Source organism: Danio rerio, chromosome 4, assembly GCF_049306965.1.
Source record: "Danio rerio strain Tuebingen ecotype United States chromosome 4, GRCz12tu, whole genome shotgun sequence".
NCBI classification, from domain to species: Eukaryota; Metazoa; Chordata; class Actinopteri; order Cypriniformes; family Danionidae; genus Danio; species Danio rerio.
Window position 1 is genome coordinate 1535457 of NC_133179.1, and position 24975 is coordinate 1560431.

Consider the following 24975-nt stretch of genomic DNA (forward strand, 5'->3'; position numbering starts at 1 on the left):
TTTAATATTTTAAAATATTGCATGTGTATTGAAAAAATAAAGACTTTTTTATAAGTTTATATTTGTAAAATTGTGATGTTTATACATTTTGTTGTTATACTATTAAATTATAATAATATAGCATTGTAATTTGAATGTTTTTTGGTAATGTTGGGTAGGGTGAAAATTTTATAATCTTTTTAAAAAAATAAATAAAGATATCTGTTTTTATTAAACATTTATTACAGGTTTATTTAGATTAAGAATGATTTTTAGTAATACAAAAAATGTATGGGCATTGAAATTAACAAACTTGAAACCAAAAATTGAAATGGAACAAAATTACATAAACATTTAATAATAACACTAATAGAATTATGATTTATTATGATAATTTGCCACATATTTCAACATTTATTTGACATTTTTTTTATGTTTAGTCAAATATATACACTATCTAAAACATACAGAAGACACCCAGAGAGGTTTGGAGATATAACTGAGATAAAAAAAAATCTCATTTGTGATTTTACATCCCTGCGGGAGCTTAAAGTGTATCTATCTGTGTGTGTATCTGTGTGTGTGTGTGTGTGTTTGTATGCGCATGATACTCGCAATCTGACAGTAAAGAAGGAAGATTATACACAGTTATTTTCCCATGAGCAGCTTGACCCCAGAACCAACAGGGGCAAAGCACAAACACACACTTACACACACACACTTCATGACATTCAGAGTGGTGACACACACTTCTCTCCCCCACGGGCGTCTGTCTTAAATGGCACACACTGAAGTAACCAGTGTGTGTTTGAGAGAAAGAGAGAGATAAAACGTGTGTGTGTGTGTGTGTGTGTGTGAGAGAGAAGTCAGTCTGTTGACACACTCTGGTGATTCCTCGGCTTGTGCGACACGGCGTGTTTGAGGGATTTTTCTACATTTCGCATCTGATATTCTCAGTGCAGAACTCCAGAGGCACCAAACGCTGTCAGACACGAGCTGATCTGACAGGACAGACAAAACTCTGTGTGTGTGTGTGTGTGTGTGTGTGTGTGCGTGTATGTTTAAGGGACCTGGAGGTGATTGTGCATCAGTGAATCGCCCTCTCATGTTACGTTCACACTCTGACGCTTAATGAAAGGAGATGATATTGCAACACATCCGCTGTTAATGTTCATTTGAAGGAGCAGTTCTCGCTAAAAACAAACAATCAAAATCCTTTATCATCTCTGAAACTTTGAGCAGGCTGTGAGTTCTCCAACAGTGCTGAGTTCACCCCTCACAAATCATTCATTTTCCTTCAACTTAGTCTATTATTTATCAGGGGTCACCACAGTGCAATGAACCACCAACTTATCCAGCATTTGTTTTATACAGGGGAAGCTCTTCCAGCTGCTACCCAGTACTGGGAAAAACCCATACACACTCATTCTCACACACACACACACACACACTCATACACTATGGCCAATTTTATTTACCCAATTCTCCTATAGCGCATACAGTGGGGGTAGAAACCAAACCACCCGGAGGAAACCCACACCAACACAGGGAGAACATGCAAACTCCACACTGAAATGACAACTGACCCAGCCGGGAGTCAAACCAGCAACCTTCTTGCTGTGAAACAACAGTGCTAACCACTAAACCACCATGATGCCCTTACTAAAGCTCTGATTTTGACATCCCCTCCCTCACAAATTTCACATTTACATATTATTTCCTACAGAAAGCTTTACAATACTATATGTGTGCATATATTAGGCCAAATCTGGAGCTTATCTAACAACATAACTGTTAAAAAATGAGTAAATGTATATGTTTGGGAAATATATAAAATAAAATATTACAAAAATAGCAAAGAGAAATATATATATATATATAATGTTGTTTAAATTTGAGCCTTTATTGCAACATTTTGCATGATTATCTTTCTATTTGTAAAGAACTTCAGTGACTAAAATAATATTTTCATAAATAATAAATGTGTTTAATAAATCTGTTTTGCTCAGATGCACCAGAATATATTAATATAGATTATAATCGATTACATATATTATTATCCACTGAGAAATGGGACAAAATTATCAACTTCCAAAATGTGGTGTAATCAATTATGCTGAGCACTGTAGCTGCATAAAATTATAGTTCATTTTAATTCCAATTATTAACTAGTGGCTTATTACTTGCTTATTGTTAAGATATTGGATGTTTATTAGTACTTATAAATGATCTTATTATACATCTCTAATAATAAATAATAATCAGACTTTTTTTTACTTCAGCGATCATTATAGCAGCGTCACCCAATGAAATTCAGTCAGCAATAGGCCACTGTCTAGCTGGTGTATTTGCATACAGCGTTCTGATTGGCTGACGCTTAAGATCGGTGCTTGAAAAGTTGAGCTAGTCCCAACTTCTGCAGCGAGCAACGCCTATGAAGCGGCGCCGACGGATCCACAATGCAGTTCTGCAACGGCTGACGTCACCCATTCAAAGTGAATGGGAAGCGTAGACGCTGACGCCCCGTGTGAAAGGGGCGTATATCTTTTTCCTAATGTCCTCCTTGGCATCAGCAGCGGGGGAGTTTGAGATCAACCTGAGCTCAATCTCCCCTCGCCCTGCAAAAGGGGGGAGCCCTGGGCCCGAGGATCCCTTGAGCTTAGGGCTCTCTCCTGAGACAGCAAGCCAAACAAGCTGTGTATAAATCGTGAGACAGCTCTTCAAACAGATAAATAAAATTCTTGCACACTTGCATGCATTTTCCCCCAATGACAGACTATTGCATTGGTTCTCCTCTGCATTTGCTAACACTGAGAGTTTCAGACCTGACAATTCTTTATCGAACACAAAGTAATTTCAGTGTACATCAGACGAGCTGACATGCGAATCCTCATATGAAATTAAACGCAAACACGAAACTCAGGCATTTCTGCAGCTCCCACATATGCAACACACAGCCAGATATCAGCGAAAACAGCCCAGTCTGTCTTTCATCCGCACAACTTCCACTGTTTAAACAAATCAAACACACAGGCGCAGTAATTCAGCAGAAAGGCCACATATAAGCCAGCGTAAACACGACAGGCCCAAATACGAGAGTGCCATTCCAGTTCCTGCAAACTCTAATCAAATCTGAATTGGGGGATCGCTTTTACAATGTGCAGAAGCTGCGGTGTGATTTAATTTCTTCTGGAGGCTGCTCAGATACATTATCCCTAACTAGTGCGCAACATCAGAAGAGCGACAGGAGAATGTTTAGATTCAGAGACGCCTGTTTTACATCTTTAAAGCCGCGCTGTGCTACACAAACACCGTAAGAATACACCCTTTATTTGTCTGGATTTCAGAGTTCAGCATATAGAAACGCACAAACACTGAGCCCATATCCAACTCCCTACGTTTTCTTCAACTGCCTTTAAATTGGATTATTGATAAGCCCGGAAGATCAAGTACACAATAAAGGTGTGTGTGTGCGTGATTGGTTGAGCTATAAAACGAGTGGAATGATCAATAAGGCTGGCTTAAGACTAGCTTGGATCAGGATCAAGTGTGTGTGGCATCTGTATTCATGGCTGGCGTTCATCCTTCATTTAAAGTGCATAAAGTAGGCTAACAGAGCTGGACGCGACCCAACACAAGGTCATCAACAGTTTTCCCAGTGCGTTTACAGCAATCAATACACACACATCTTTATATCCCGGTGGAGATTCTCAAAGATGTCAAGATGCTAAAATTCTTCTATTAAAAAAACAATAAAAACCGAACAATCCAAAATGACGTTTGCATTTTGTTCAAACGACGAATTTTAAATGAGCTGAAACAACATAGTTTTTTTTTGCAACATCTTATTTGTTTCATGATTAACCCACTTAAATTTGTAAAAGCCAACTTAACTCCTACTGAACACAAATCCACTGCATGGAAGCCAGCATTTCTTACAGCGTATATTCTCTCTATATAACCCTAGCCCTAAACCCAAATTAAAGTTTCAAAATACTTTATTCTGTCTGGTTTATAAGCATGTAATTTATAACTATTTATTTTCAAGCTGATTTATAAGTATTATTTACCTGTGGGCATCTCAATTTCGGTCTCCATGAGCCTGTGTGCATTTAGGTAAAAAGTCCCCACTGGGTTATAAAAACAAGCACACACACACACTCATAGGCAGACATTTCTGGCTCTGGCAGGATCCTTGTCTGGATATTCGGCCTTACTGTCCGTCTTGCAGAGTAAATGAGATTCAGATTATCTTTAGACCTGTAGCAGCAGGACAGACTGTTCCCAAAACAGACAGTGGACTGAAGGAGAACAGGTAAAACTGAGAACAGATAGCAAATGTATACTCTCAAACATTGGCTAAAGTTTGGATTGAGGGAAAACAGAGACATGTTACAAATTATTAAATGACTATTAAATGACTTTTACAATATGTGACCCCAGACCACAAAACCATGCAGTCACGAGTGAGATTTTTCTGAATTTAAAACTTCATAAATAAGCTATGTGTTGATGATTTGCTGGGTGAGGGCAAGACATTGCCTATATATATATATATATATATATATATATATATATATATATATATATATATATATATGAAAATACCGAGGCTTCAAAATATTGCAAATGTATTTATTCAATAAATGTTGAGAAAATCACCTTTAAAGTTGTCCAAATTAAGAGCTTAGTAAAGCATAATACCTACTAAAATATGTTTTTGTATATTTACAACAGGAAATTGACTGAATGTCTTCATGGTAGATGATCTCTATCTAATATTCCAATGATTTTTTGCCATAAAAGACAAATCTATCACTCTGATCTACACAATATGTTTTTGGAAATTGCCTAAAATATACCCATGCAACATCAAATTGTTTTATGATCTTGGTCACAAATTTTTATATAATTATATTAAGAGGGAAACACAATATACTTTTACGTCCATTGATTTGACAGTGCAAGATTTCCAGTAGTTGATGCTTATTCAGTAATAAATGTAATTCTTCATTATTATTATTATTATTATAAGTGTTGTCTGCATCAAAGACAATTTTTAAAAACCATTTATATAAATATATAGCACATTAAATGTCAACATTGTTTCAAATAACTTTAAAGATATAGGTGGAATACAGAAATGTAAAAATAAAAACAGCATATCCCATTAAAGTGACTATATTCCTAGTAATATGATGCGAGTCAATTTAGTTTTGTGAAAATCTTACATCAGGCTTTCTGCAGGTTTCATCAAGTCAAATTTAGGACTTGAGACCCTTTCGAGACCAGTTATGTCTTAACCACATATTTCAATGAGTAAAAACAAGAAAACTAGTCATATTAATTTTTTTTCAGTTTATAAAAGCTTAAGTTTCATGCCTATTTATAAATATTATGTCCACTTCACACTTACTTCTGTAAACAGTTTTGGTATATATTGCTGGATATATTGCTGTTATCATCATGAAAAATTGTGTAATTGTTTAAATTTTATTTTCCTGATCACGGAATTTAATTAAGAGAATTTGCTGTAAAATGTCTAACAGCCGTTGCAAATAAACATCATTTGCAATATATAAATATAATTATTCATATGAATTGTGGGTGATTGGACGGGTGTTGGGCAGATTACGCAACTTTACTTGGACAACTTTAAATTAAGACCTATTTAAAATGATTTAAGATCCACAATATTTTTGTGAATTTAAGACTTTTTAAGGCCCAAAATCTTGTTTTTGAAATTTAAGACTTTTTAAGAGCCCGTGGACACCCTGTATACACCCAAAATTTTTGGAGAAAAAAGCTAGTTTATTTTAGTGCTGTTTTAGTGTCTAGAGTTCCAATGTTAAAAGTTTTTTTAATGTTTGCACCTGATTTTTAGTTCTTTATTTGTTTTTCCAGTGTGCTTTTTGATAAACTGCATTTTGTAAAAATGCATATCTAAGTGAAAGTATTTAACCATGTATTCACAGGCCTAACTAAATTAAACTTACTTGCTCTGTCAGATTCTCTTCAAACTGCTGCTTCTCCATGACACTAGATGAGCTGAAAACAGAAGAAATATCCCGCATTATGCTTTTTACTTAATTAGTGTATAATAATGCAGTCTGTGCATGAAATATTTCAACAAATTTGCAATGCTACTTTCTGAAAGCCTCTTTTGTAGTACTGAGCTGTCTGACATAGTATATGACACAGAATACCCAATTTAAATAGACCCAGTTGAGTTGCATTAGTTATGTGTGTTGGTAATGTTTAGATGTTTGTCCCAGTTTCTCATATCTAATATACTCATAAACATGACTCCTACCAATCTCTTTGATCCACATATAAAAAGTTGGTACTGCCTCAGCCACATTGCTTATTGCTGGGATCCTGTCCTGTGTTACATGTCCTCACTACATTATCCCTTAAAGAATTGAGAATGTGTTTGTAGATGCACTTGTGTTTATGTGGCGTATGATGGGATATAATTAATACACTCAAAGCACAATGCCATGTACACTTTATATATATATATTATCTCAGAAGTCTAATCTGACAAGACTTTAAAACACAAGCAGATGCTTTGTTTTTGCCAGAGTAACCGAGACACAAGCTGTAAAGTCTCCAACCACTCAAAGTCTCTCAAATCTTCTTCTCAATCTAAATAATACAACTAAAAAATGATTTGAAAATGAATGTCAAGAGTTCACACTTAGCTGATGATTGATAATAATGCTTGTTTGGCATGCTATCCCTGGAGAAAGCCCTGAGCATATAAAATCCTCGAGCCCTGGGCTCCCTCCCTTTGCAGGGCGAGAGGGGAGTTTGAGTTCAGTTAGATCTCGATGACTCCCCCCATGCTTATTTGTAGCTAAGTGTCACATAGGGATGCTGAGACGGTGTACTCAGAGCTTGGCTATAAATATTTTGGATTAAATGTTTAGGGTGCTTGATTTTGAACTGTGGGAGGAAATCAGAGGACCACGCGAGCACGGGGAGAACGAGCAAAATTCCGCACAGAAATGTCGCTTGGTTTGGAGAGGAAATAAACCAAGGGCATTCTTGCTGTGAGGCAACAGTGCTAATCACTGGCCACCGTGTCCCCCGTTTGAAAGGAGGGAAAGTAGGGTTGGATGGGGGGGGGGTTCTTAATGACGAAGATATTGAGATAAGAAAACTCTGGTTATTTATAGTGAGTTAGGAATCGTCTGATTGGATAATTGGTCATGAGCTAATGCTGAAACAGCTGTGAACAATCATAAGCACATGATTCTCTCGAAATTTGTTTATAAATAAACTTCACGTAAAAACTGCGACTCAGTGCAACCAACAACATCACTAAGCTTATTTACTTTTAATGATGTTAAATAAGTTGCATTAATTAGATTACAACATTTATCATTTCATTGGCAGGGGAGTGGCTGATATTTAAATGAATGGCTGGTTTTTAACTCATATCTCCTTTACATAATGTTGGTGTTTTATTGATTTTTTTATATATTATATTATATGTATTATATATATATATATATATATATATATATATATATATATATATATATATATATATATATATATATATATATATATATATATATAATAGCAATGTCTATTTCAGTGCTTCTTAGTTATGCTTAGTTCATTGTATTATACAGTATTTGTATTGTTTTTAGGGTGACAATATTAACCTCTGTCCAGGGACAATGGATAAAAAATAGCCTTTTGGCTTACACTAGTGCATTTGCAGCAATGCCAATTAATATACACTGTCCCTGCCAAATAAATATTCAAATAAAAAATATCTGTTGCGTAGTATTGCATTTGGTGCAGAAAACCAAATTGCTTGCTATAGCACCTCATTATTTGGGCAAATACAATGCGATCCTGAACATCTGTGTTGATCCTGGAACAGCATCTTATTCCCTCCCCATAAACCCAACCATAACTGTAAATTATTCCCAAAAAACAAAGAGGAATAATAGCTGGATAACAATCATGTAGAAGTGCCTAAACCCAATTCTTAATTCTGATTGGCTGATTGGAATGTTGTTCCAGGATCATTACAGATCTTAATCCAGGAACACGTCCTGATACTTGGTGAAATCAGGTTGGTGCAATGCTATATGTCGCTACATCATCCCTTAAGGAGTGCCAAAAAGGATTGAGCATGTGTTTGTAGATGCACTTGTGTTTATGTGGAGTATGATGGGATACGATCGATACACACGATGCGATGCGAGCGAACAGCTGTTAGTGTGTCTGCATGCAGGTGAACCAGCAGGAAAACAGATGGACGCGAGTGTGTGAATGGCTCTACAGGACGGCAGACCCTCCCGAGACCCAAACACAGAAACATTTAGATTCCTCGCACTCTCCACTCTCTCCATCTATTACACCTCCGCACGTTCGCCCGCTCATTTCCTCCACCGCCTCATTACGGGCACAGAGACGGCCGCGTGTCTATTGCTGATGGTTTCGACCAGAGGATTGAACTTAGTATTTCACCTGGAAAAAAGGTGATAATGACGAGATAAAACAAGCGGGTCTGTGGAGAAATAAATGAATGATTGTTGATCCCTGCTGACTCTACATTCAGCACACTGTAACTGAACACACATTAAAGCAACAGTGCACTCAACAATTCAGTGGAATATAACATGAGATTAATCAGGAATGCCAGATTAATCATTGAAAGTGACTGGAATGGATGGTGTTGAGTTCGACTGAACACTGTTGGTTTTGTGTGAACACTGCAATACCGCATGTTTGTTTAGTTTAGTTGGGTTTAGTAATACAGAGCAAAGGTCATGTGGACTAAATATGTGGTCCTCCTCCTCCCTCCAGCCCGCACCTGATGCCAAAAATATAACCAGATTCGGCCTGCCAAAACATACATTTTTGAACCTCCACCTCTGTGCAGTCGTGTCTAGCCACTTGTGGTTTTGACCCGCCACCTAGTCAACATTTAAAGTACTGCATTCAGATGGGTTTTACTTTCATTTTATTTATATAATCAATTACTCTGTGGCTGATTTAAACGTCAAAATATATGTCTGTAAGTGCTTTATTTTTACTAAAGCTCACTCATTCATTCATTTTAGACTTAGTCCCTTTATTAATCAGGGGTCGCCACAGCGGAATGAACCGCCAACTTATCCAGCACATGTTTTTACAAAGCAGAAGCCCTTCCAGCCGCATCCTAGCACTGGGAAACACCAATACACACTCATTCACACACATACACCACAGCCAATTTAGCTTGTTCAATTCCTCTATAGCGCATGTGTTTGTCTGTGGAGGAAACCAGAGAACCCGGAGAAAACCCACGCCAACACGGGGAGAACATGCAAACTCCACACAGAATTCCCAACTGACCCAGCAGGGCTCAAACCAGCGACCTTCTTGCTGTAAGACGATCGTGCTACCCATTGTGCCACCGTGATGCCCTTACTAAAGCTCTATTTTTGTAAATATTGAAGGGTCGCTTGATTATTATGAGTTTAAAACTGCCTCTATTTTGTTGTACAAATACTTCCTCATTGCTTCCACGTTATGCTGGTGTTGAAACAAATATCATAATTTTGCTAATATTAAATTCAAATGGTGTTATTTAATATGTTTTCCTCATAAGCTTATTAAGATTTGTATAAAAACTATATACATCATCAAAATTAGTATTAATAAAACTTGTTGAAGTAAACCTAAATATGTACATACTTTCCCTCTCTTTGTTGTAGTTTTACAAAAAAAAAAAAAAAAAAGATATTGAGAAGAATAAATGGCAGTAAAGTCACTTAAGTTACCCAAACTGCTTTCTGCTGTTCTTACGCTATTGGGACAATACAATTGGTTGGGACATAATGTAGCAATTTAAACTCCCACTTCTACGTGTAAAACAAGAAACAAAGAGCTGGAGTTTGGACTGCATATACTCTGTGAAAGAATGAGTGTGTGTCTAATGCTCGGTCATAGAGACAACAACCACAAATATATTTCAGCAGCTGATGTGTGACACTTTGAACGTGCTGACTTAATAATATTAATAATAATAATTCCTTACATTTATATAGCGCTTTTCTGGACACTCAAAGCGATTTACACGATCGGGGGGGATCTCCTCATCCACCACCAGTGTGCAGCATCCACCTGGATGACAAAACGGCAGACATTTTGCGCCAGACCGCACTCCACACCAGCTGGTTGGTGGAGAGGAGACAGAGTGATGAAGCCAATTATGATATGGGGAGGGTTAGGAGGCCATGATGGACAAAGGCCAGTGGGCAGATTTGGCCAGGATGCCGGGGTTAAACCACTACTCTTTTTTTTAAAGGACATCCTGGGATTTTAACGACCACAGAGAGTCGGGACCTCGGTTTTAACGACTCATACGAAAGACGGCGCTCACTGAGCAGTATAGAGTCCCTGTCACTATACTGGGGCACAACAGACCACAGGTTGAGCGTCCCCTGTTGGCCACACTAACACCACTTCCAGCAGCAACCTAGCTTTCCCATGTTGTCTCCCATACAGGTACTGACCAGGCGCAGCCCTGCTTAGCTTCAGTGGGCGATCATGTGAGAGTTGCAGAGCGCTAGCTAGATAATTTGCATTATCACTGTTGACAGGTAATGCTAGAAATATAACTGTTATGTCTATTGTCCTAAGATGCACCAATTATGTCAGGTTTTGTGCTTGAATGTTAAAAGGCCCTCTTATAAATTGTCAGTCACTAAAATGGCCCCCTCGCCAATTTGAGTTTGAGGACCCCTGTCTTAAACCCTGCTATGAATTTATACAGCAGACATGTGTTTACAATCAGCTTCCATTAGTTATTGTTGACATGAACAAAACCGTTATTTGTGTAGAAATGGCTGACTGTGTGTTTGAGTAAGTGCTGGACTGGATTTACCCGCTGAAACACAGTGTCATGCACTCGAGCGCTCAGTGTTTTGCTCTTCAGTGCGTTAACAGAGTCGCCTGGCTTCGGTACAACAGAGAAAAACAGAATCTCTGAACCGCTTGGGGAAACACCGGAGGCTGCAGATTGTTCCTGTAACCCCACTAACCTATTGACTGGAAAAAAAAACAGAAAAGGGCCGAGGATTGAACCTTGAGGGCCCCCACACCCGCAGGAGATTCCTTTTATCGTCAGCTTTTATTACATGTTTTCTGTATAAACACCATGACCCGCTCAATAACTCATGAGCGAGCAGATGAAACGATAACGGGAAGCAAGCCTCAGTTCGAAACAATATTCTGCACTACCAAACATGGCTCAAATACCGAGCAACAGGCGAAGACGCGCCCTGGAGACAAACTGATCAGTCCCACTACAACTAAAGATTGTGTTTGCTTGGGATAATAAAAGCTGACTGTCCTCTGAAACATCAACTTGTATATGAGATATTTAATTCCCTATTTGTAGCAGTCAGATGGAAAAGTCAGACAGGCGATTCACTTGCTATAGTTTTCTTTTATATATTTATATCAGCATCCTTTTATTAAGTTTATTTAATGTATTTTTCATAAACAAAGCAAAACCCCATGAACGTTACATATAAACCTCCATGTATTTGTTATAGGAGGATTACAAAGCATACCTCCAAGCATTGTATTTTTGTTTAGCATCTTTGTTAATGTAAGTTTATAAAGATACAATTGCTCATTGCTTGGATTATTAATTTGATCATTTAACCCAACTGTTGAAACTAACAAGATTAATAAACGCTTCAGAAGCATTTTCATAGCTTGTGTTTGGTATTAGCTTATTTAAACAAAAAAAATAAACCTTATTGAAGTCTAAGTAATGTGTGTAAAACATCAGGTCAATTAATCACCAATTTAAATGATTAATGTTTTAACTTCACTGATGCTATTTTTATATAACTGTTTCTATTATAGTTTTTAATCTCTCAAATCAATGAAAAAGTTATATTAGAGATATTCAGCTGTAAATATATGACTTTAGGACAAAAATATTAGTTATTAAAAATATTATTACATTCTTTTTGAGTTGATGTTTAATAGAGCAAGGACATTTTCACAGTATATTATATTGTATTTTTCCTTTAGGATAAAGTCTTATTTCTTTTAGTTTTTAAATTAGTTTTTCATTGAAAAAAATAAATTAATAAGGTCAATTTTATTAGCCCCCTTAAGAAAAGATTATAAACCACTGTTGTCCAAAAGCTTTCCTATTTAATTAACCTAGTTTAGTCTTTAAATTGCACTTTTAGCTGAATGCGCTTGTTAAGTGTGACGTCACGCGAATCGGCTTCCGTGTCCAAGCGCTCTATTCAACTGAATGGGGAGACTCATGAAATGGTAATAATAAACGTTTACAAAGCGATTTTATACTTTCGAAAATCACAGTTGCAATATTCATTTATAATATATATATATATATATATATATATATATATATATATATATATATATATATATATATATATATATATTTATATTTATGTCTATGCCTAATATCCGCTGGATCAATTTTATTTGGATTAATTTTTTTTATAAATTGTTAAAATTTTGGTATTTGTGATGCAGCAAGCCCAGTGATTGTTGTGTACACTATGACTTTTCAAAAAATTAACTTTAATGTGAATAAAAAGTGATCATAAACGAATGATTTTGAGTGAGTGGCGGCTTGGACCCGGAAACAGTATTACATACGTCACCAACACGTCACCACTTATCAAGCGGATACTAGTATCTTGCAAAATAACAAGTAATATATTAAGAACTGTCAATGTGGCAAAGAGAAAAGAAACTAGTAATTAAAACTATAACACTTAAAATCATGTAGAGAAATCTTCTCTTTAAATACTACTTGGGAAATATTTGAAAAATAATGAAAATTACACAAGTGAGCTCATAATTGCGTCTTCTACTGCATTTACATGTTTAAGTCGTTTTTATTAGTTACTGCTTTATTTAAACTTAGTTTTAGTCCATTTATTACATTAAACTAGATTAAAATATCCGTTTTTAAAGTTATTTTTTTTAACATTTTACTATTTTTATCATCCTAATTTTCATGCATTGTATAGCAGAATTGTCCTTTTTTTAATATATTTCACCATCAGACATGTTGCGTAAATGCGTCGGTTGAAATAAAACATCCTTTTTCTTGTCGAGGTCTTTAGGCAGTGCTTTAGTACAGAGCTAATCTGAGTGAGCGGAGGGCTTGTTCATCGCGCTTAAAAGCCCCCTGGAGGCTCGTCCTCAGGACACGGCTGCCGACTGCGGGGTTATTGGCCTCTGAATTCAGCTCCACTTCTGTGACTTTGAGAGATCAGCGCTCTGTTCTAGATCACAGACATCCGCGGCTGAGCCAGAAAATCAGAAAAGCTCTGATGGTATCAGGTGTGCGTGTTGCTCAGCCACCGGAGAGTGTTTTCCTCCTCCTTTTAATGAAATATCCCGCCTATGTGGTTTTGATTGCTTTCTGCTGCTAATTCAACTTTTTAAAAGCTTTTGTCTCTCGGATGAGCACGCGTGAGCACACTGATGAAAGATTGCTTGACGGCGTTTCTTTTTCAAGATCTTTCTGAAGACATAAAAGTTATGGAGCCTTTTCACAAGACTGTTATGACCCGTTTAGCTCTCATCAGCATCTTAAACCTTTAATATTAAGAGTAAAAAAAAACATAAACATTTAAATGCATTTATGTATGTATTACATAATCTTTGCATCAGATTACAAAAAACGAATGACCGCTTGTGTGAAGTGTTTGTAATGCAGCATCAATGGGGGCAGGACAGTGCATATTACATTATTCTCTCTTGTGGCTGCCGTTATCAGTCTCACACTATTGTTTCCTTTTTCTGAAAGTCTTGATAGCACCATCATGGAGTTTTTCTGTCATTATTTCAGCAAATAGGATTTTAAATAAATTATTAGTTGTATTCTTCTATTTACTACACTCCAAATTAACCAACTATGACGACTTCTGCTGCTGAGAAACCCAGAAATATGAAAAGGGTCCAATGGTGTTTGATGAGAGAGGACGCTGGCACAATCTGGCTGCCACTTCTCCACCAGATCGTGCAATTTGTGCGTTACTCTTTGTTTTTAATGAGGTTAAAAGTCTGCAAAGTCGTGCAAAAGTCACTTTCTTCGTTCTGCTTGTGGACTCACTTTATTTTAGCCACGCTGCTGTAGGTTAAAAACCACTTACTGTTAATACTTTAATATTATTTTATTTTCCCAGACCTAACACCAATGTATGTACAGTTAAAGTCAGAATTATTATCCTCCTGAATTATTCGCCCGTTTATTTTTTTCTCTAATTTCTTTTTTAAGGAGAGCAGATTTCTTCAGCACATTTCTAAACATAAAAGTGTTAATAACTCATCTCTAATAACCGATCTACTTTCTCTTTGTCATGATGACAGTAACTAATAATAGACTAGATATTCTTTAAGACACTTCTACACAGCTTAAAGTGACATTTAAAGTCTTAACTAGGTTAATTAGGTTAACTAGGCAGGTTAGGGTAATTAGGCAAGTTATTGTATAACGATGGTTTGTTCTGTAAACTTTTGAGAGAAAAATTGCTTAGAGGATAATAATTTTGTCCTTAAAATGGTGTTTAAAAATTAAAAACTGCTTTTATTCTAGTCGAAATAAAACAAACAAGACTTTTTCCTGAAGAAAAAATATTATCAGACATACTGTGAAAATTTCCCTGCTCTGTTAAACATCATTTGGGAAATATTTAAAAAAAGAAAGAAAAAAATTAAAGGGGAGTTTATAATTCTGACTTCAACAGTATATGTGCACCTGTAACCACTATTGTGTCAGCTGAACTTTACTTTCTCGTTTGTTTTGTGTGTTTTTTAATTAATTGTGTGTTATTTATTTATTCATTTTTCATTATTTCTTTAGCTGTTGTTGTCATTGTTTCATCACTATTTTGCAAGGATGTTACTTCTTTCTAAAAGTAAAATCTTAACACATATAGATGTAAAAAAAACAAACATGTGGGGACTTTTTTCACTGTGCACCAAAATTATGGCATGCATTACCAAGGGCAGGTTGAGCGCCTTTAGCCATTATAGCCATGAAGCCCAACAATCCTAATTTGCACCCTTTGTACTTTTATTTATTTATTTATTTATATTTTGCTATATTTTTCTTATATCCCTCAATCTTCTTTTTTTACATTTGTATATTAATGCAATCTTCACATTTTAAATGATTTGTTTTATTAAAACAAACTCACAACAAAAATAATAAATAAACATTAACTTAAATCTCATTTTTAAAAGTAAATCTTTACATGATCTGACTGCCCCATGATTGGGAATTGGGGGAAACACATTTGCATGGATATAATAACTGTTATAACTGTTAGAAATAATGTTTAATGAATGAATGACTGATAAATGACTATACAAAAACAATATATTTAAAGGAAAACGATTAGCCCTCTAAGGAATTTAACATTCTTTTTTTAATTATTGCTATATTTTCAAGCATTCACTAGCATCAGAATACTGTAAAGTCTGACCAGCATTTCTTTTTTTTGTAGATTTACTAAACATCACTGTGTTTTGTCTGAAGATTTGCACTTGCGTCTCACTCCAGCACGTGGCATTGTTCTTTTGCTGCCAGATTACATCTGCTTATTGTAACATTCTTTCATTTTAAAGGGATTTCAGTGTTTTCGTTCAAGTTCTTCGTATATGGCGGCTTATTGAGGGCCTTGTAATTACGCCATTAGTGGTGCTCTGAAAGGGAAATGAAAGCCTTCAGCCAAAGAAATGGCATTAGAATGAAACGGCTAGAAATTTACATCACAAACAGACAGCAGGAAAACACTACGAGGCTTTCTGAAAACACTAAAACGCTGCAGTATTTGTGAAATTATAGTTTGCGATGTTAACAAAATTCCATGTGGTTTCTCTGAGTGAGTTCTGGACAACAGTGTGGTCCTGGAAGTGCATTACCCATGATGCAGTGCAGCGAGAAAAGCTTGACTTATTGCTTAATGGGATTTGAGTTCCTTCTCTAATTAAAGATGTTTAGATTTTCTTATACCACATTCCTTCATATCAAAGTATACAGTGCACAGAATAAACAAGTACACCCTCTTTTTTTATTTTTAACCATTTTTCAATGTAAATAGATAATATGTTTTGGCTTTATTAAACGGTTATACATCCATTAAAATGAGAGTTCATTTTTATATATACCTAAATGTTTTTTCTAATTTACTTATTTCAGTTCTAGTACATTAAAATAAATTAGATTAAAAACAAGAAAACATTTATATATATATATATATATATATATATATATATATATATATATATATATATATATATATATATATATATATATATATATATATATCTTATTTTATATATTTTAAATGTTATATATTTTATAAATATGTTAATATATAATATATTATATTTTATACCTAAATGTTTTTCTAAATAGCTTATTTCAGTTTTAGTACATTAAAATAAATTAGATTAAAATGAAAAAACATTTAAAATATGATATATATTTTAAATTTGATGCATTATATATATATATATATATATATATATATATATATATATATATATATATATATATATATATATGCTAATACATGATATATTATATTTTATACCTAAACGTTTTTCTAATTAACTTATTTCAGTTTTAGTGCATTAAAATAAATTAGATTAAAACAAAACAGTTTTATTTATATATTTTATTGCTCTCATTATCTTAATTTCAGTTGGATAACATTGTCAAGGAGAATTTAGCTTTTTTATACAAAAAGATACAAATTTTAACCATTTATAAACTATATTTTGGTGCATTTTAGTTATATTAAACCATTATATATACATTAAAATAGAAAATAGAAAGACAATTTATCCGAATGAGGTATATACACACAGACTTTTAATTTCAGCCAGCCAGCCGGTGAACAGTCTTTCCATTATAAAATTGCCATGTTTAAGGTCTGATTTCTTTAAAAATCAGTAATCTTCACTGCCTGATGGATATACGTTATGAAGTGGGTCTCAGACCAGACAATAAACACCGCATTAAATTACATTTCCCGCTGCCATGTCTTTAAAATGCGACAGCTTATTTTACCCCAGTATTTTCAATGAAGTTTCTGTGCTCGCCTGCTGATCCTGCCAGCGCTAGCGGTTGCACCGTCTTTCATCTTGTTTTACACTTGAACAACTAAATGAATGCTTGAGTCTGTTTAACTAAATGTATTGTAATTACATTACAACATCCATGCTGTAAAAGCAACCGTATGAAATAGAAGATAGTCACATTAAGCTTTCACCGGAAGTTTATCACTGGCTGAAAAACACATGCTGTGCATACAGCCCACTTAAATGAGGTGTTGCAAAATATAGAGACATTACAAACTACAAAAAAAAGTTCAACTAAATTTAATATTTTTTATGCTTCTCTTGATTTTTCATCTAAATTAAAATCTGATTGAAAATGTTTCACTAATGCACAAACTTTTGCACCCTGATCTTAAGTTACGAGCCAGCACAACAGGTAAAATGTGTTTAAAATATGTTTTAGCTGTAAGTTTGAGCCGTTAACTTAGACTTTTATATACCTCAGTGCTTCATATTAAAGTATACAGTGCACAAAATAAATGAGTTCACCCTCTATTTAATTTTTTTGCCATTTCTCAGTAAATATAGACAACATATATTGGTTTTATTAAACTGTTTTATATCCATTAAAATAAGAGTTTATTTCAGTTGTTTTTATATATACCTAAATGTTATTGTTCTCATCTTAATTTCAGTTTAATAACATTGTCTAGGAGAAATTTAGTTTTTTTATATAAAAAGTTACAAATTTTTACCATTTACAAAATATAATTTGGAGCACTTTGGTTTTATTCAATACTTGTATTTGTATATATTTGTATTAAGAGGTTTAGTCCCCTAACATCTTTAGGAATAGAAAGACAACACATTTCAATTTAAATGAGGTGCTACAAAATATAAATACACATTACAAACTACAAGATTTCAAGTACATTTAATATTTTTTATGCTTCTCTTGATTTATCATCTGAATTAAAATCTGATTGAAAATGTTGCACGGAAACGTTTGCACCCTGATCTTAAGTTATTTTGTTAGATTAGGCTCAGTTGTCTCTTTGGTACAGACTGATCTAATATACTGTATATACACAAATATATTATGGTAAAGCATCCTATAGAAAGTTTTAATTTAAAGACAGATGTTTAAATGGTGTATTCATTTCATACAAGCACTGTATATAAAGCTTTCCATGTAAAATAGCTGGCTGATGTGATTCATAATGCTTTATTTTAAAATCATTATTGGAAAAATTAATAATAAAAGTAATTCCAAAACCAGCACAACAGGTAAAGTGTGTTTTAAATATGTTTTAGCTGTAAGTTTGAGCCGTTAACTTAGACTTTTATATACCTCACTGCTTCATATTAAAGTATACAGTGAACAGATTAAATAAGTTCACCCTCTATTTAATTTTTTTTTTGCCATTTCTTAGTAAATATAAACATATTTTAGCGTATTTTGGTTTTATTAAACTACATATACCCATTAAAATAAGAGTTTGGTCATCTTTAGCATTAGAAAGACAACACATTTCAATTGAAACGAGGTAATATGCAAAATATAAGTTTATATTACAAACTATAAGCTTTCAATTAATTTTTATAGTTTCTTTAGATTTTTCCTCTTCATTAAAAAACTATTTAAAATGTTTTCCTCACATTTATTTGGATGTATAACTTATTGGACCCTGACCTCAAGTTAGATCTTTTGTTAGATTAGGTCGAGTTTTGTCTTCAGTACTGACTAACCTAATGTATATGCACACACATACTGTATATTACTGTGAAGCATCCTACAGAAAATACACATTTAAAGAGGTGCACTCATTTATGCTGAGCACTGGTAAATGAAGCTGGCTATGTAATGAGTTTTCTTTTTAATTCATTATTGGAAATATTTATAATAAAAGCACTTCCAAAGCCAGCACAACAGGAAAAGTGTGTTTAAAAGATGCTTTAGCTGTAGATCTGAGTGAACGCTGTAATACTGCGCTGTGTGAGAGGCTCTTAAAAACCAGAACGGTGATGCGGCAGAAACCCAGTTTTTCCCTCATAGCAGAACCTGCCTGTTCTGATTAGCGGCTCCGTCCGGAGAGCAGGTACGAATCGGTTTTGAGTGAGAGTTTATTCCCAGGAGCTCCGGCGCTGTCACACTCTGAACCGGTCCTGGCATTTACATCTCCAGACAGCTGAACATCGCCCTGGGCCTGGAAAGCACCACTTTCAGTCTGGAGAAAACGTGTGGGAAAACGGCCTTGTTATTCCAATGGCTTATTTCAGTATCTGTGCTGAATCAGAACAGGGTCATTATTAGTGTAGAAAATGTATGATTTCAGATTTACATTGAACAGGAAAGCGTTACGCTAGAACTACCGAGGCAGCCATTTGGACCGCTTTTACACTCTGTAATTGAATAACTTTGTCAAACCAATACAACGCTCACACTTTACACAAAGATATTATATTGTCTATTCATTTATTCATTCATTTTCATTCAGCTCAGTCTCTACTTTAGGGGTCGCCACAGCGGAATGAACTGCCAGCTATTCCAGCATATGTTTTACGCAGTGGATGCCCATTCAGCTTCACCCCAGTACTGGGAAACACCCATAAACACTCATTCACACACAAACACTCATACACTACAGCCAATTTAGTTAATCAACTCCCCTATAGCGCATATGTTTGGACTGTGGGGGAAACCGGAGCACACGGAGGAAACCCATGCCAACACGGGGAGAACATGCAAACTCCACACAGAAATGACAACTGACCTAGCAGGAACTCGAACCAGCAACCTTCTTGCTCTAAGGTGACACTGCTAACCACTGAGCCACCATGATGCCCCTTTGCAGTCTATATGTAACTGTATATTTTAGTAGTTCTAGAGTTAAAGGATACTGTAGTTTCCCGTAAAATGAAAATGCTTTCACTGTTGTATGATTTCAGATTTACGTTGAACAGGAAATCAACTCTAGAATTTCCCAAGCAGTGCTTTTGATTAATTGAATAACTTCGTCAAACCAATATAACGTTCACACTTTATAATAATTGTTAATGCATTCGCTGACATGAACCAATAATAAACAATACTTGTTTGCATTTATTAATCACCATTTACTATTGGATTATTCCAATCCTAATTGTTAACATTAGTTAATGCACTGTCAACAATAACAATGAACAAATTAATCTGAACTATCCCTTTAATAGTGAACCCAGAGATAGTGTGCAATAAATTAACTACAAAACTAAACTAGAAGCTTGATTTTTTTCCAATCATCAATTTCAGCATATTCTTCAACAACTTACATGAGTCTTCTGATGTTCTGTATAAAGCTCCAAACCCCTTCAAGAAATGTGGATTCACCTAAAATAAAAAAGACAAAAACGTTGGCAGCTGTATTTAGTTCAGTTTATTTGTTTACAGGGTCAATGCACATTAATAAACATTACGGTAGAATGTGCCAGAATTAGCCAAGAATGGCTATTTTTCATCTGTAGACCCCTTACAGAATGTTAAAAATTCACACCCAAAGCAGAAGCACAGCATTAAACCAGTTCAAAATGTGGGATTCAGTCTTTCTTTTTTTGCAACACCATAAAGACTGAGTGTCGTTTAATTTCTGAAGATTTGTAAGTTTTTTTTTTCTCTACATACATACGTATGTCGCCGATTTCTCTTGTTTCTTGCTTTATTTTGCATTTTGCACAGATTATTTTCTCATGATGGGTTTGTCTGTCTGTTCTTTGTTTTTCTGTCTGCAAAAATTATAATAAAAAAATATTTTAAAAAAAAAGTCAAAAAACAAGAACAGACTGATGGCAGCAGAAGAGGACAAAAAGCCAAAGACATCAGTAAAAATGTGTCAAGAATACAGTACTAATGCTGACAATGCTGATTTGCCAATAACCAATTTTTAACATGAGATTGAAGAGAATGAAAAGTGAGTGATCTTCTAATGGTTGGTGGGATGGAGTTCCAATCCTTAGCAGCTTTCACTGAAAATACCGACTGACTGAATTGACTTTTTTTGAGAGGAAAAATGCCGTATTCAATGCAGAAATGAAAAATGTCTGTTTAAATAATGTCTAAATTGTTAATTAATGTAAAAATGTATTTAAAGTTTTATCAAATTAATTCCATCAATTCAAGTTTCATTAATGTTTGATAGTAGCTTTACAAAAAAAATAAAATAAAAAAAACACACACACACACATGCTGTTTTAGTAATAATAATAATAATACATTTTGTAGATTTCTCAAAGCTCTTTACAAGCAAGCAACACGACAGTAAAAAAGCACACATAAATGATTATAAATAATAATCTATGCAAAAAAAAAAAAAAAAAATCTGAATAGCAGCCATGTTTTTGCAATTTAAATAAATACAATCTGTTTTTCATTTATCAATTTCAGCATCTTATTGAACAACTTACATGAGTTTTCTGATGTATAAAGCCACAAATCTCTCAAATCTCGTCAAGAAATGTGGATTCACCTAAAATAAAAAAGACAAAAATGTTGGCAGCTGTTTTCAATGCAGAAATGAAAAGAATGTCTGTTTAAATAATGTCGAAATTGTGAACTAATGTAAAAATGTATTTAAAGTTTTATCAAATTAATTCCATCAATTCAAGTTTCATTAATGTTTGATAGTAGCTTTACCAAAAAAGAGCTGTTTTAATACTAATAATACATTTTGTAGACTTCTTAAAGCTCTTTACAAGCAAGCAACACAACAGTAAAAAGCACACACAAATGATTATAAATAATAATTTATGCAAAATAAAAAACAATCTGAATTGCACCCATTTTTTTGCAATTTAAAACTTTAACTGCAATCACCTTTGGGAGTAAAGGATAATACAAAAATTCTTACAAATTTGGATGCATTATTACAGTAATGGGAATTTAATCGTAATTAATATTTTAAAATGACAATTCATGCCACTCAAACATTTGTATTGCAGAATTTCATGATGAAATATAATAATATATATTATAATTTACAATCATCATCAAGTGTAATGAAAAAAACTAGATAAAAGAATAGTAAATGATTTTTATGCATTACAATCATGTGTGTGCTTAACTTTAATACTCAATCCCTGCATTTATTAAATCTATCTATTAAACGGCTCAGAGAGAGCATCACAGAAGAAATGACCGCATGTTTTAAAGAAAAGATATTTGGACATTTATTGAGCTCGATATTCAAGCTCACTACGCTTCGGAGTAGAGAATTGTGTCAAAACATTTCATTATGAATAAGAGACTATAGGAATAGCATCATATCCTCATTTCCATCTCTCGTTCTCTCTGCATGCAGTTGCTGTTCCCTCAGTGGCACGGAGATCTGACATGCACTGGAATGCAGCGCTGCGTTTCTGTGTGTGCTTTAGTGGATGCATGAAAACATACAGTATGAATGCAGCTTCAGCCTTGAGGTCATCGACACATTCAGTGTGTGAAAATTAGCATACCGTGTCTATACTGCAGTGCATCTGTGTCTGCTGATGATGACCTTGTGTGTCTGAGATTTGGCACCGCTGTTGAGTAGTGACAGAATGTGTGTGAATCTGTGTCAATGCGTAAGTGTGACTGTGTGTTTCTGTGTGCCTTGTGTTGCCATAATTCAAAACACCTAAAAATAACACAACCAAACAATAAGCAATCAAAATTTGCCACAGGTTTGCAGGGAGGGTCGGGGTAAGACCGTATAATAAGCATTGTTTACAGAATACAATACATTATGCCTACAGAGAGTTCTCAAAAACCACCAATACCAACACGTGTGTTTGTGTCTGTGTGAGTGTATGTTTGTGTGTGGTTGTGCATGTATTTGTGTGACTGTGTGTTTGTGTCCTTGTGTATATGTCTGTTTTTGAGAAATTTGTATACTGATGGGTTTGACCGTAATATTACAACATTGAAGTTGTTTATTGCCGTGTGTCTCGCAATTCAAAACACCTAAACAGCATATTTTGATATTAATATTTTGATTATGCTGTGAGGGTTGGGGTATGACAATGTTATAAGCGGTACTCGTCTATGCTGAGCACAGTATATACTGTACACTCACTGGCCACTTTATTAGGTACACCTCTCCAACTGCTTGTTAAGTCAAATTTCTAATCAGCCAATCACATGGCAGCACCTTAATACATTTAGGCATGTAGACATGGTCAAGATGATCTGCTGCAGTTCAAAGTGCGCATAAGAATGGGGAAGAAAGGGGATTTAAGTGATTTTGAACGTGGCATGGTTGTTGCTGCCAGACGGGCTGCTCTGAGTATTTCAGAAACTGCTGATCTACTGAGATTTTCATGCACAACCATCCCTAGGGTTTATAGAGAATGGTCCGACAAAGTGGAAATATTCAGTGAGCGGCAGTTCTGTGGGCGCAAATGCCTTGTTGATACCAGAGGTCAGAGGAGAATGGCCAGACTGGTTCCAGCTGATAGAAAGGCAACAGTAACTCAAATAAGCACTCGTTACAACCGAGCTCTGCAGAAGAGCATCTCTGAACACACAACACGTCCAACCTTGAGGCGGATGGGCTACAGCAGCAGAAGAGCACACCGGGTGCCGCTCCTGTCAGCTAAGAACAGGAAACTGAGGCTACAATTCACACAGACTCACCAAAACTGGACAATAGAAGATTGGAGAAACGTTGCCTGCTCTGATGAGTCTCCATTTCTGCTGACACATTCGGATGCTCTGCTCAGAATTTGGCATTAACAACATGAAAGCATGGATCCACCTTGCCTTGTATCAGTGGTTCAGGCTGGTGGTGGTGGTGTATTAGTGAGTGGGATATTTTCTTGGCACACTTTGGGCCCGTTAGTACCACATGCGCATCGAGTCAACGCCACAGCCTACCTAAATATTGTTGCTGACCATGTCCATCCCTTTATGACCACAGTGTGCCCATCTTCTGATGGCTGCTTCCAGCAAGATAACGCACCATGTCATAAAGCACTAATCAACTGCTAGTAAGGTGTACCTAATAAAGTGGCCGGTGAGTGTAAATCCTTAAATAATCAGTTCATTGTCATACTGTATGTCTGATTACATAACTTGAATCAGTTTCATGCTGGCTTTCTCCTCACAAACAGAAACAAAACAAACTAAAACTATTGTACAGTTAAAATTTTAATCAGGCTTTAAAGTCTGATTACAGTCTCTCGGTGGGACAGATGTTACGGGTTAATTACGGCACATATAAAGCACTCTAAAATCCCCAGTAAACGCTCCGGCTGGAAAACTCTGTGATTGGAGGCCAGCGCTGGTGTCAGATATACCTGCACGGTCTCGCTCTCTCTGGGGGAAAATCACAGCGATGAAGCCCTCGTGACCGCTAACACGCCAGAAAAGACACTTCAAAGCCACTGGACACGTGTGTGACCGATGGCCCTTTCCTGCCTGTCAGAGATGAGAGCGGGAAAAGCAGCGGGACGATCTCACACACACTCGAACACACTCTTCCACAGCATCCGTCGCCTTCCCGACCGCTCGCCTGTCAGCTTTATGGTTATGGTTGGCTGATTGTTGAGTGATGGTGGAGTGTGAACAGACAGTGTAGAAGGAAAACCGCCAACACACACACACACTGGTATTGGTGGTTTCTGAGGAATTTCCATAGGCGTAATGTATTTTATACTGTACTAACACCCCTCACTTCTTAATTGCGTTAATATTTTCTACAGGATGCTATACATAATAATAATATATATGTGCATATATACATTATATTAGTCAGTACCAAAGATAAAACTGCATCTAATCTAACAAAAAACTGAAGATCACACTCCAAAGATTAGTGCATTCAAATTAATGTGTTGAGGGAAAAATTAAATACATTTTTTTGGCAAAAAAATAAAATAAAAAATCAAGATAAA

General features: G+C 35.2%; 2 protein-coding genes across 4 annotated transcripts in view; one reads left to right on the plus strand and one right to left on the minus strand.

Annotated features, from left to right (window-relative positions):
- Positions 1 to 24975, minus strand: part of mtpn (myotrophin) — a 204430-nt gene that overhangs the window by 105036 nt on the left and 74419 nt on the right. For all 3 annotated transcript variants that reach the window (XM_073945855.1, XM_073945856.1, XM_073945857.1), the window contains 4 exons: positions 21511 to 21572; positions 20383 to 20440; positions 19137 to 19298; positions 5976 to 6027 (listed from right to left, as the gene is read on the minus strand). The gene's annotated coding sequence lies outside the window, so the exon portion shown is untranslated. The remainder of the gene's footprint in view (positions 1 to 5975; positions 6028 to 19136; positions 19299 to 20382; positions 20441 to 21510; positions 21573 to 24975) is intronic.
- The window catches only part of chrm2a (cholinergic receptor, muscarinic 2a), a 140136-nt gene that overhangs the window by 13393 nt on the left and 101768 nt on the right, over positions 1 to 24975 (plus strand). The gene's annotated exons all lie outside the window — the stretch shown is intronic.